We start from the raw sequence: 11,981 nt of genomic DNA, 5'->3' as shown, positions 1-11,981 counted from the left end.
GGCATCGCTGCATTTTTTGAAGATCCGGGCCCCCCTTACGAGCGCCCGAGCCGTACGTCTTGCCTCTTGCGTTGCCGAATGCGGAAGTGCCGAAAAGCCGAAGCCGATGCGCCGAAAAGACCCGAAGTCACGGAAAAAGCCGAAGTCCCGAAGTCACGAAGCGCCGAAAAGACCCGAAGTCACGGAAAAAGCCGAAGCCGAAGTTCTGAAGCAGCGCAAAGACCTGAAGTCACGAAAACAGCCGAAGTTGAAGTACTGAAGCCATGAGTTCAATCCTACTGAACACTAGTTTGTGTGTTTTTTTTGTTTTTCTTTTAATCCCCATGCCACCAATGTATTATTTCAATATTCTATAGGCCCCTGCCACCAATCTTTTTTTTAAAACATTTTTTTTTGGGGCCCCAATTTTTTTTTTAACTCGTAAGGTGCCCCTTGCCACCATTGTTTTTTTTTGTTTTTTTAAAAAAAAAAAAAAATTACATTTTTTTTTGGCAGGCCCAATTTTTTATAAGGAGGCCCTGAACATCAATAGCTTTTTACAACTTGTGTGGGGGGGGTTACTTTTTTAGCGCTGATGTCTGTGTGGTCTTTTAACTGCGATGTGGAGTGGGCGGGATATGGGGTGGAGCTTGGTCATCAGTGTGGGCGGGGCCCAGGGGGCCCCAAAAATTTTGTTGTACGGGGCCCTGTGATTTCTAATGGCGGCCCTGTTCAAGATTATATATTCTATCTGCTGGAAATGTTGGACTCTTTTGTAAAGCAAGAGCAATTCCAGGCTAGATTCACATTATTGCTGGGGAATTTAAGGGTTAGTCCACACGAGGAGATCTGGGGAGATTTTGTCTCCTGCAGATCCCATAGTAATCTGATACTGACACAGTGTCATGTAACATGATCTTTGTCTGCTAATGCAGAAGTGTTAATAAAGGTATGTCTTCTTGAAGCATGAGAAGCATGGTGTCTGTGTGCAATTTCTCCTAAAAGAAAAGCTGCAGGCTCACGTGAGATTGAGCCCCATCTCTTAAAGGCCCAGTAACACTAAAAATGTATTTTAAATTTTAAGGGAAAAATCCACTCTACCCCATTCCAGCAACACTTCTATCCTGGAAAAAGTTAAATATCTGTAATGTTTAATAAATAATACATAACTCTTTTGTAATGCAAGAGCAATTCCAGGCTAGATTCACATTATTGCTGGGGAACTTAAGGGTTAGTCCACACGAGGAGATCCGGGGAGATTTTGTCGCCTGGCGACTAATCGCCTCTTCTTCTGAGCGACTATCTCTCGAACTGCCTCAGCGTGCTTTCCTATAGGCTACAATGAAAAGTCGCCTGCGCTAATGTACACGCGGTGATGCGTTTTCACTAGTCGCCCAAAGTTGCCTCAGTGAGTCACCAGGCGACAAAATCTCCCCGCATCTCCTCGTGTGGCCTTACCTTAAAGGTAAGATAAAACATTGTGTAAATGCCACCACTGCATGATTGAAACCATGCATGCCATATTTTATCTAGTTATATTTTGGATAGAGCCAGGTAAGACAAGTTTCCCTTCCCATGTGAATAGTGACTCAGCAGAGCCACTCTGCTGTTCATAGAGGACCATTTGACCATACAGAGGAAAAGTAAGGATGAGCATATAGATGATACAAAGACAGAGGGTGCAGTCAAGATGGACCTATAGCTGAAGAGGCTAAGAACAACATCTGTCTTAAACTGCGATCTCCAATAGGTGTGCAGTCAAGTTAGGTATGTCTCCTTCATTGGAACCATGGTGTAAGGATCCCTGGTATTAGTGCAGAGATGTGCATTCTTTTTTTTAGGGCAGGATTTATGTACCAGCTGGCAATAAATACTCCTGAGTAAGAAGGAGCCTCATTTGATATAATCTGGTCACGTGGGGTGGTCCATATGTTTGCAAGGCCTTGGGGACGACATGATGAAGATGAGGGGTAAGAACAACTGCCTATAATGTACCTGTATGAAAAGAAAAGAGATATGCAGAACACATTGGGACAAATGTATTGTATTGCACTAGTTCATGTGCCTACAGTTAGCAATCATCTAATTTTGTAATTTGTGGTAGACGGATCAAAGCTAATTACTGGTTAGTATGGGTTACTGCATTGGTGCAATATAGCACTTATGTTAGTAAATTAGTCCCATAGTTCTATGAATAAACTCATAGAAAAAGTGCATGTTAAGATATGTATAAATGTGTGTGCTCTCATACAGATCCCATAGTAATCTGATACTGACACAGTGTCATGTAACATGATCTTTGTCTGCTAATGCAGAAGTGTTAATAAAGTTATGTCTTCTTGAAGCATGAGAAGCATGGTGTCTGTGTGCAGTTTCGCCTAAAAGAAAAGCTGTAGGCTCACGTGAGATTGAGCCCCATCTGTTAAAGGCCCAGTAACACTAAAAATGTATTTTACATTTTAAAGGAAATGTCAAGCCGTTTTTCAATATTGCCATGTATGTATAGCTTACCTAACCCCAACCCGAACTGCATTATTTCCGATTCGCAATTCGCCTCCACTTCCCTGCACGGATGCATTCTTTGCCTCTCTTCATTATCATTAACCCGGCGGCCATTTTTTCCGGGCTGCGCTCTTCCTGTATACACTGCGCATGTGCCAATAATCCCACCCGTCTGACCTCTATACTGTAGCGTCTGATTCAATAAAACTTGAAGTTGCTGGACTTACATAGTTATTCTGGTTTGAAAGGGCAGTGCGATAGTTAAAATCTCAGCTCTCTCCCTCGCTCCCTGCAGTCGGCATAAGAAATATGTCCTAGAAGCGGGGGAGCGGAGAGATAAACCTTACAAGTAAAAAGTCCCCATAGCAACTGCCAATGCTATTTTTCTATTGGCGCATTGAATACACAGTCGTGTCTTCAGAGGTAACTGATGGATGGGCTGGAAGACTTAGCCGAAGCTGATTGCACTCCAATGCGCATGTGCTAAATTATTTTACACAAATGCGCATGTGCATATTGTCAAGCGACGTCACTCATTCTGAAGGGAGGGGGGAGAGAGGCAGACAGTGGCGGAAAGAAGCATGAAGCCTAAATCAACAAAGCTGCTTAGTGGATCACTTGTCAAGGACTTAAATACTCGGTATGTAAAAAATGTAATGAGGCATTTGACTGATAACATTTTCTTTGCAGGGGTTGACATGTCCTTTAAGGGAAAAATCCACTCTACCCCATTCCAGTAACATTTCTATCCTGGAAAAAGTAAAATATCTGTAATGATTAATAAATAAATAATGTGATAAAATCCCACTTACGGTTTTGTATTGAGCTTTAGAAAAGGGGATGTGGCGACATTCACTTACGTGTGCGCTCCAGTCGGCAAACAGGAGACTGGAGCGTGCAGTGAAAGTCACCACATCGCCTATTCTAACAAACAGTACACAACCGGAAGTGGGATTTTATTACATTATTTATTTACTAGACATTAAACCCGTTAAATTAACGGGCACTAGAACATATGTAGTCAAACATTTATAAAAACAGAATTGTTCTAGAATTTGCCAGAGATGGTCCGTGGGGCACATGCGCAGTAGCGCAATCCCACGGACACAGGGACTGGACGCAGAGACACTTCAACTTTATTATATAGGATTAAACGTCAAAGATAGTTAACTTTGTCCACTATAAATGTGTTATTGGAGTGGGGTAGAGTGGGTTTTTCCCTTATAAATTTTTAGTGTTACTGGCCCTTTAAGCAGAATGGCAACAGTGCAAAGGGATCAAGATATACTAGGGAGAGAAAAGTTTCCATAAACCTAACAGGAAGCACAAATTCTAGTAAAAAAGTTATTTTTCTGTTTAAATGCATTAAAAGAGGATATTATAAGAATAATAGTCTTCACAATGAAGCCTATTTTAAACCCCCTATGATTATCATATCTGCTTTAGAAGCTGTTTTTCTCTGTGTTATTGGTTCTTCATTTCCAATTATTGGAACAAGTACAAGTAAGGTTTCTTCAACAGACTGGAAGAGCATAATTCAGCTTCTGGAATGAGCATCATGTTGAAGCCATGAATCAGTTAATGGCTGTTGATAAGCCATGGTTTGTGTCAGTTTTGGCTGGATGACAGTTTTGAAGAAGGGGAGGGGGTAGTGGTGCCTAGGCACTGTCAGTTCCTGATATCGCTCAGCCCTCAGTATTAATGCCAGGGACCAGCTGTGAAGAGACAGCACTGACAAATATTATATAGACAGACACATAGTGAAAACTTTTTTAAGCACACCCCTCCCACCCAGGGGATTTTCATCATCCAATCACGGATGGTAAAAAGTTAAATAGATACAAAAATTTTAAAAAACTGAATGTCATTCAGTATTCCGTGATTAATTTTCAGTTCGAGTCCAATTTCATTTGAGTGCAAATTCAGTGCGATACTACATAGTTCGTGCAACCTTGTAGCAATGTCCATCCTATAAAGTGATTCATTGTTAATCATTTTTAGATATGTGTTGAAAAGATACATAGTGTTTTTAGTACAAAAATCATTCGATACAACTAAAATACAGAAGAATTTGATTTTTGAAGGTTATACAACCATACGTTAAGTCAATTACAACGACAACCTGTTAAAAGATAAGAGATACAAAAAATCATGACCTGACAATATCGGTTATTCAATCTATCAAGATATTATTCCCTTTAAAACAATTAAAACCACTTAAGATATTTTCTAGGTTTACTTAGAGCTATAAATTCTTACCCTATTTCTGCGCAGTATTTATTTTCTACTTTCAAGGTCTGCAAAGTAAAATAATGTCAAATTAGTTAACCGTTACAAGTATGGTTTCAGTCTCCAAGAGTCATTTAAACCATCAGGATAAAGTGTACCTAATCTTTTAATCCATCTTCCTTCAATTTGCAGGAGTCTATTTAATCTATCATCTCCTCTTCTATCAGGGGCAGCTTCTTCAAGGACGCACCAACAGAATTGCATGGAATATAAATAAAGAAATGTTTAGAAACTGAAGTGTCGGTTTGTGTATTCTCTTTAAATTTTCTAATGTTGCTTTTGTGCTCTTGGATCCTTATTTTTACTGCTCTGGATGTCTGACCCACGTAGCCCAAGCGACACGGGCATTTAAGCAGATACACTATATGGGTAGACATACATGTGGCATATCCGTGTAAATTGATTTTTGTATATTTTTTTTAGATGATTAATCTTTGACCCTTTTATTATGGCAGAGCAACAATTACATCCCAAACAAGGATATGTTCCTTTCTTTTTCTTACCATGAAAAAGGGATTTCTTTTGACATGTATCTGATGGGCAAAGCATCTCTTTCAATGTGCGTCCCCTTTTATAACAGAACCGCGGTGGATCTTTAAATAAATGCCCATATTGTCTATCTGCCTGTAACAGTGGCCAATATTTTTTGACTTTTTTCTCCACTCTATTGCTGTTTGAATTAAAAGTGGAGACAAAAGTAAGTTTCTGGTCAGTTTGTTCTCTCTTTTTTTGACATAATAACTGGCTACGGGGAATTGTCTCTACTTCTTTTAGAGCATTATCTATGATTACTGAATCATACCCTCTTTCTTTGAAGCGTTTAGTTAAAATCATTTCCTCATATTTTTCTGCACGTGAGGTGATTTGTTTTGCTCGAATAAATTTCCCTTTGGGGATTGCTCTCTTAACCCTTGGATTGTGAAAACTCCGTATATGCAGCATATTATTTTTATCTACACTTTTCCTGTAAAAGTCAGTATGCAAGATACCATCAGTTAAAGTTATTTTTACATCCAAAAAATTTATTTCAGAGCATGAATATTCATATGTAAATTTAATTGTTCTATGGCTCATGTTAGCTTCATTTATCATTTCTTTAAGTGACTCAATGGAACCAGTCCAAAATAACAGAATGTCGTCCACAAATCTGAAATATGCCAAAATATACTTACAAAAAGGCTCTTTTTTTAGTAAAAAATTTTCCTCAAGATAATTCACAAATAAATTTGCATAAGAAGGGGCTACCGTCGCCCCCATCGATGTCCCTTGCGTTTGCCAATAAAATGTATTCTCAAAGGAAAAATCATTTTTGGTGAGTACCATATTAAGGCAATCCATAATGAAATAAATTTTTGGATTTAGTAAAATTGTATCCAATAGGACTTCTTCTATAAAGTCCATTCCTTCACTGTGAGGAATGGACGTGTATAGACTCTGAATATCAATGCCACATAAAACAGTTTCTGATGGTAAGGTCCCCATATTCTTCAGTCTACATAAGAGATCTGTTGTGTCTTTTAAACATACATCAATTTTAAGCATATCTTTTTGTAAAATAGTGTCTACAAAAATTTATAAAAGTTCCAGTGCTGACCCGACACCTGACACGATGGGTCGTCCTGTGGGTTAATAAGTGTCTTGTGTACTTTAGGTAGCATGTACAGCACTGAAACCCTTGGATGGTTAGTAATTAAAAACTCTTTTTCCACATCATTAATTGTCATATATAGAACAAAACAGCGTTCCAATCCCAGAGATCCGATCAATCGAGATCATTATCTGAAGAGGGACAGACGCTTACCAAGGTAAATGACCTAGTTATTAATCTTTCATCCTACGAACTATCAACCAGTCTCCACTTTTAATTCAAACAGCAATAGAGTGGAGAAAATAGTCAAAAAATATTGGCCACTGTTACAGGCAGATAGATAATATGGGCATTTATTTAACGTTCCACCGCGGTTCTGTTATAAAAGGGGACGCACATTGAAAGAGATGCTTTGCCCATCAGATACATGTCAAAAGAAATCCCTTTTTCATGGTAAGAAAAAGAAAGGAACATATCCTTGTTTGGGATGTAATTGTTGCTCTGCCATAATAAAAGGGTCAAAGATTAATCATCCAAAAAAAGGATACAAAATCAATTTACACATATATGCCACATGTATGTCTACCCACGTAGTGTATCTGCTTAAATGCCCGTGTGGCTTGGGCTACGTGGGTCAGACATCCAGAGCAGTAAAAATAAGGATCCAAGAGCACAAAAGCAACATTAGAAATTTTAAAGAGAATACACAAACCGACACTTCAGTTTCTAAACATTTCTTTATTCATAAACATAATTCCATGCAATTGCGTTGGTGCGTCCTTGAAGAAGCTGCCCCTGATAGAAGAGGAGATGATAGATTAAAAAGACTCCTGCAAATTGAAGGAAGATGGATTAAAAGATTAGATACACTTTATCCTGATGGTTTAAATGACTCTTGAAATCTGAAACCATACTTGTAACAGTTAACTAATTTGACTTTATTTTACTTTGCAGACCTTGAAAGTAGAAAATAAATACTGCGCAGAAATAGGGTAAGAATTTATAGCTCTAAGTAAACCTAGAAAATATCTTAAGTGGTTTTAATTGTTTTTACGGGAATATCTTGATCGATTGAATAACCGATATTGTCAGGTCATGATTTTTTGTATCTCTTATCTTATAACAGGTTGTCGTTGTAATTGTCTTAACGTATGGTTGTATAACCTTCAAAAATTTAATTCTTCTGTATTTTAGTTGTATCGAATGATTTTTGTACTAAAAACACTATGTATCATTTCAACACATATATCTAAAAAAGATTAACAATGAATCACTTTATAGGATGGACAATGCTACAAGGTTGCACAAACTATGTAGTATCGCACTGAATTTGCACTCAAATGAAATTGGACTCGAACTGAAAATTAATCATGGAATACTCAATGACATTCCGTTTTTTTAAGTTTTTTTAAATTTTTGTATCTATTTAACTTTTTACCATCCGTGATTGGATGATGAAAATCCCCTGGGTGGGAGGGGTGTGCTTAAAAAAGTTTTCACTATGTGTCTGTCTTTTACACTTGAGAAAGGGCGGTGATGGCCCAAAACATGTTGTGTCTTGCAGTAAATAAATAAAGAAGATTTAGCAGTAAATCTGCATCTGAAGTGCTCTCCTTTCGCTGATCGATTGTGCAGATTACCTTGGATGATTGGCACATCCACATGAAAGGATAGATGCATTTTACAAATTGGACAATATTGGACTGAGCGCAGATCTCCACAGCCAGTCATGTAATGACGAATCCACAGAACAATTTGTAGCAGCTTTAAGAGAGCTGGTTGTTACCTGTGATTTTGGGAAACTAACAGATATAATGTTAAGAGACCAAATAGTGAAAAATTAAACTCACCTCGCATTAGAGAGGATTTAACCCTTGCAAAGGCTATTACAGTTGCTAGCCAAATTGAAACAACAGTGGCAGAGGCTAAACCCCTCAGTCAGGGAACTGCTGGGAATGTACAGACTGTGAATCCAGCACTGTGGCCTAATAATGCACAGTCACAGGCAAAATACAGTGCTAAGGAAAGGGATTCACCTACACTGCAAAATCATGCAGCAAATACAGATAAAAAATACTGCTTTCGCGTGCAGCAAATACAAATAAAAAATACTGCTTTCGATGTGGTTTAACCCTTTCCCTGCCAAGAACGTAGCTCCTACAAAAAAAGCTGCAAGTGCCAAGAACGTAGGAGCTACGTTCTTTCTTTAAACGGCTGCCTCTCTGCACTCCTGCAAAAATCGAAGTGCAGAGAAGTTCTCCTGGCTCCTCCACCCCCTAAACAACTAGCCTAGGAGGCTGCCACTCGGGTCCTGTGCTGCAATTGTCGCAGGACCCAACTTCTTACCTGATCCTGGCTGCTGTATGCTGCTCCCCATGTGCTGCTTCTTCCTGGACGGACCTCGTGTGAAGCTTCGCCCACGCACTTACTGCTGTTGATCTCTGCAATCCTGGAGTCTGCAGATCTGCTTCTGATCCCTTCTTCTCCAAAAAACGGTAAGTGCCCTTCTATTTACACAGTTACACACACACATACATGCAATCACACATACATACATGCATTTACACATACACAGCACACATATAACTAAAGGTAGATTTTTTTTAAATTTTCTGGCTTTTTTTGTATTTTACAGAGTCACATACAGATATACACACACTTATACACTTCAGAGCTGTACACACATGTATACACAAACACACACATGTATACACAAACACAGACTTATAGATCTTTTTTTTTTTTTTTTAGTTCTTCATTTTATCAGTTTCCCTTTTGTTATTCCCTAAACAACTGTTGCATTACCAGCGTGACTAGTGGATCAAGCATTCTGACTACTAACCACACTGTTGGATCAGTTATTTTGTTATTTTATTGATTTGCCTAATTGTATTTGATTTTTATGGTTTCATTGTTGTTCCTTTTTTTAGCGTCATTTGCTCTTTGATCATTTGGAGTACAAACACATTTTTAGCAATTTTGGGTTCGTCAGAATGTGTACTGTGGTGAGGTCACTACTAGGATACCTGGGAAAGTCCAGGACGGAGCTTATTTATGCCCCAGGTTCCTAACAGAGCGGTTCCGGGACTGCTAGTCCTGCCCGGGTGTTATGAGTTGTACTGATGTATTTCAGGTGGTTAATTAAAGAGGCAGCTCAAGCCAGAGTGGAGAGTTCCTGGCTGGGGAAAAGACACAGGAAAGCTGCCTGTGTGAGAGGGATTGAAATCACCAAAAGGTTTGGGATTTTATATATTCCTGTATGTTCTTTGTTTTGGGGAGACAGGTGGTAGGCCTTCTCCTGGTTAGTTAGGAAAACTGACCTGTATTAGTTAGAAGCCCATTAAGTGGCAAGGATTTTATTTTGAATTGTTTGTTTTGTTTATTTTTTCTGCAAGAGACAATAAACTGCCAAAAAGAGACTATACTCTCATGAGTTGTGCTTGTGCCGTGGGCTGTGTTACCCCAGGAAAACTGATCCCAGCTACCCAAACTCTTACATATGGTGGAGGGTGCTCTGGCACAAAATAAAGCAACAAAAGGCAGTATAATATTGCAGAGACTGTGAATTAAAGGGGTAGTTATCCCATAAGAACTGTGAAGCATGGAGGAGATTGTGAAACAGTTAATGCTGTCTAATGCCACCCAGCAACAGGCACAGCAGCAAGCAGAAGCCCACCATAAGGAGCTGGTCCTACAGTTGCAGCAACAGACAATGGTTCAGCAACAGGCACAGCAACAGCAGATGATGGCCATGTTTAAAAAGCTGTCAGAAGATGCAGAGGAAGACCGGCAGGTACTGACAGGATTGGTCCAACAGTTGTCACAGAGACCCCAGGAGCCACCTGCAGTAGTACATAGCAATGAACCCAAAATCAATGTAAGCCGCTTTCTCCAAAAGATGACATCAGAGGATGATCCGGAGGCATATCTCACTACATTTGAGCGGACCGCCTAAAGAGAGGGTTGGTTTAAAGAGCAGTGGGCAGGTCTTTTAGCACCCCTGCTAACCGGTGAATTGCAAAAAGCATATTTTGATCTTGACTCTGTTACTGCCAAGGATTATGAGAAACTGAAAAGAGATTCTGGCTCGGCTTGGCGTTACCCTGGCACTTCGTGCCCAACGTGTATACAGCTGGGCTTATCACCCAGAAAAGCCTCCACGCTCCCAGATGTTTGACCTGATCCACCTGGTGAAAAAATGGTTGCAGCCAGGGTCCTTGACTGGACCTGAGTTAATTGAGAGGGTGGTACTGGATCGCTACCTGAGATCCCTTCCTGTTGCCCTGCGCAAATGGGTGACCCATGGAGACCCTAAAACTGCAGATGACCTTGTGGAGTTAGTGGAAAGGTACTTTGCCGCTGAGAACTTTGGCACCCCTCCCGCATCGTTCAGGGTTCCACACCTGAAAGGGAGGTACACCCTGGCAACGGGTAAGACTGTTCATGGGGACATGGGTGGTGGTAAAAGTAAATCACCCTTAAAGGGAGAGAATTTTGGCAAAAACCCAGGAGGCTGGCAATCTAAAACTGGAAAGTCTGAGACTCTTAGGTTTAATTCCGAAACTGTTAAATGTTTCCGTTGCCATGATTTTGGTCATATTGCGGCAAATTGCCCTTTGCTTGATGATCCCATGCAATGTGATTTTTCTTCCAGGAATAGACGCCAGTCCCTGTTTGCTACGGTTGCCTGCACTGCGGTGCCGGTTCAGGAAAAGCAAATGTGTAACGTGAGTGTGAATGGGAAACAATTGCTTGCATTGCTAGACTCTGGTAGTCTAGTCACTTTGGTAAAGTTAGACTCAGTAGGCCCTGTTAAGTTCCAGTCAAAAAGGGTTGCTGTGGTTTGTATTCATGGTGACACACGGGAGTATCCTGTGGCGACCCTAAAGTTTAAAACGGGCCTTGGTACAGTGACTTACTCTGCAGGGGTAGTACCACACCTTCTGCATGATGCAATAATTGGGAGGGATTTTCCCCAGTTTTGGGATCTCTGGAATCAATCAGTTTCTCCCTGCTCTGATGCAGTGGTTGAAGGACCTGTGCCCATAGAAAATTCAGAGCTAACAGGTTCAGAGGATTCTCCTCAGGAAACCCCAGCTTTCCCTTTCTCTGTATTAGCAGGAGACTTGGAGGACCCTGAAGATGGTCAAAACCCTAGTGGGGAAACCAGTGAGTCAGGTATTATTGACAGTGTTGTGGATTTCTCTGATTTGAATGTACACAAAGAGAATTTCGGTACAGAACAGTTAAAAGACCCTGTCCTTATAAAAGCTAGAGAAAATGTGAAAATAATTGATGGGGAACCTATTGAGCCATAGCTCAGGTTGTCCTATCCTCATATGGCTTTAAAAGGGGATCTACTGTACCAAGTATCAAAAAAATCAAATGAGGTGTTTGAACAATTAGTGGTACCCAAACCATACAGAAAAATGGTGTTGGATCTTGCCCATGGTCATGTAATGGGGGGACATTTGGGTGTGAAAAAAAACTACCGAAAGAGTTTTGCAGAGATTTTTTTGGCCTGGTGTATATCAGCAGGCCTGTTTGCCAAATTTCCACTCTAAGGCCACATTTTCATAGTCCCTTAATCCCATTACCAATTATTGAAATACCCTTTGAGCGA

General features: G+C 40.1%; 1 protein-coding gene across 1 annotated transcript in view; it reads left to right on the top strand.

Moving 5' to 3' along the window:
• The first annotated feature begins 3,101 nt into the window (after nucleotides 1–3,101).
• Nucleotides 3,102–11,981, top strand: part of plp1.S (proteolipid protein 1 S homeolog) — an 86,459-nt gene continuing 77,579 nt past the window's right edge. The window contains exon 1 of the mRNA XM_041574077.1: nucleotides 3,102–3,121. The gene's annotated coding sequence lies outside the window, so the exon portion shown is untranslated. The remainder of the gene's footprint in view (nucleotides 3,122–11,981) is intronic.

This window comes from Xenopus laevis, chromosome 8S (assembly GCF_017654675.1).
Source record: "Xenopus laevis strain J_2021 chromosome 8S, Xenopus_laevis_v10.1, whole genome shotgun sequence".
Lineage (NCBI taxonomy): Eukaryota > Metazoa > Chordata > Amphibia > Anura > Pipidae > Xenopus > Xenopus laevis.
This window is presented reverse-complemented; position numbering and strand designations above follow the sequence as displayed.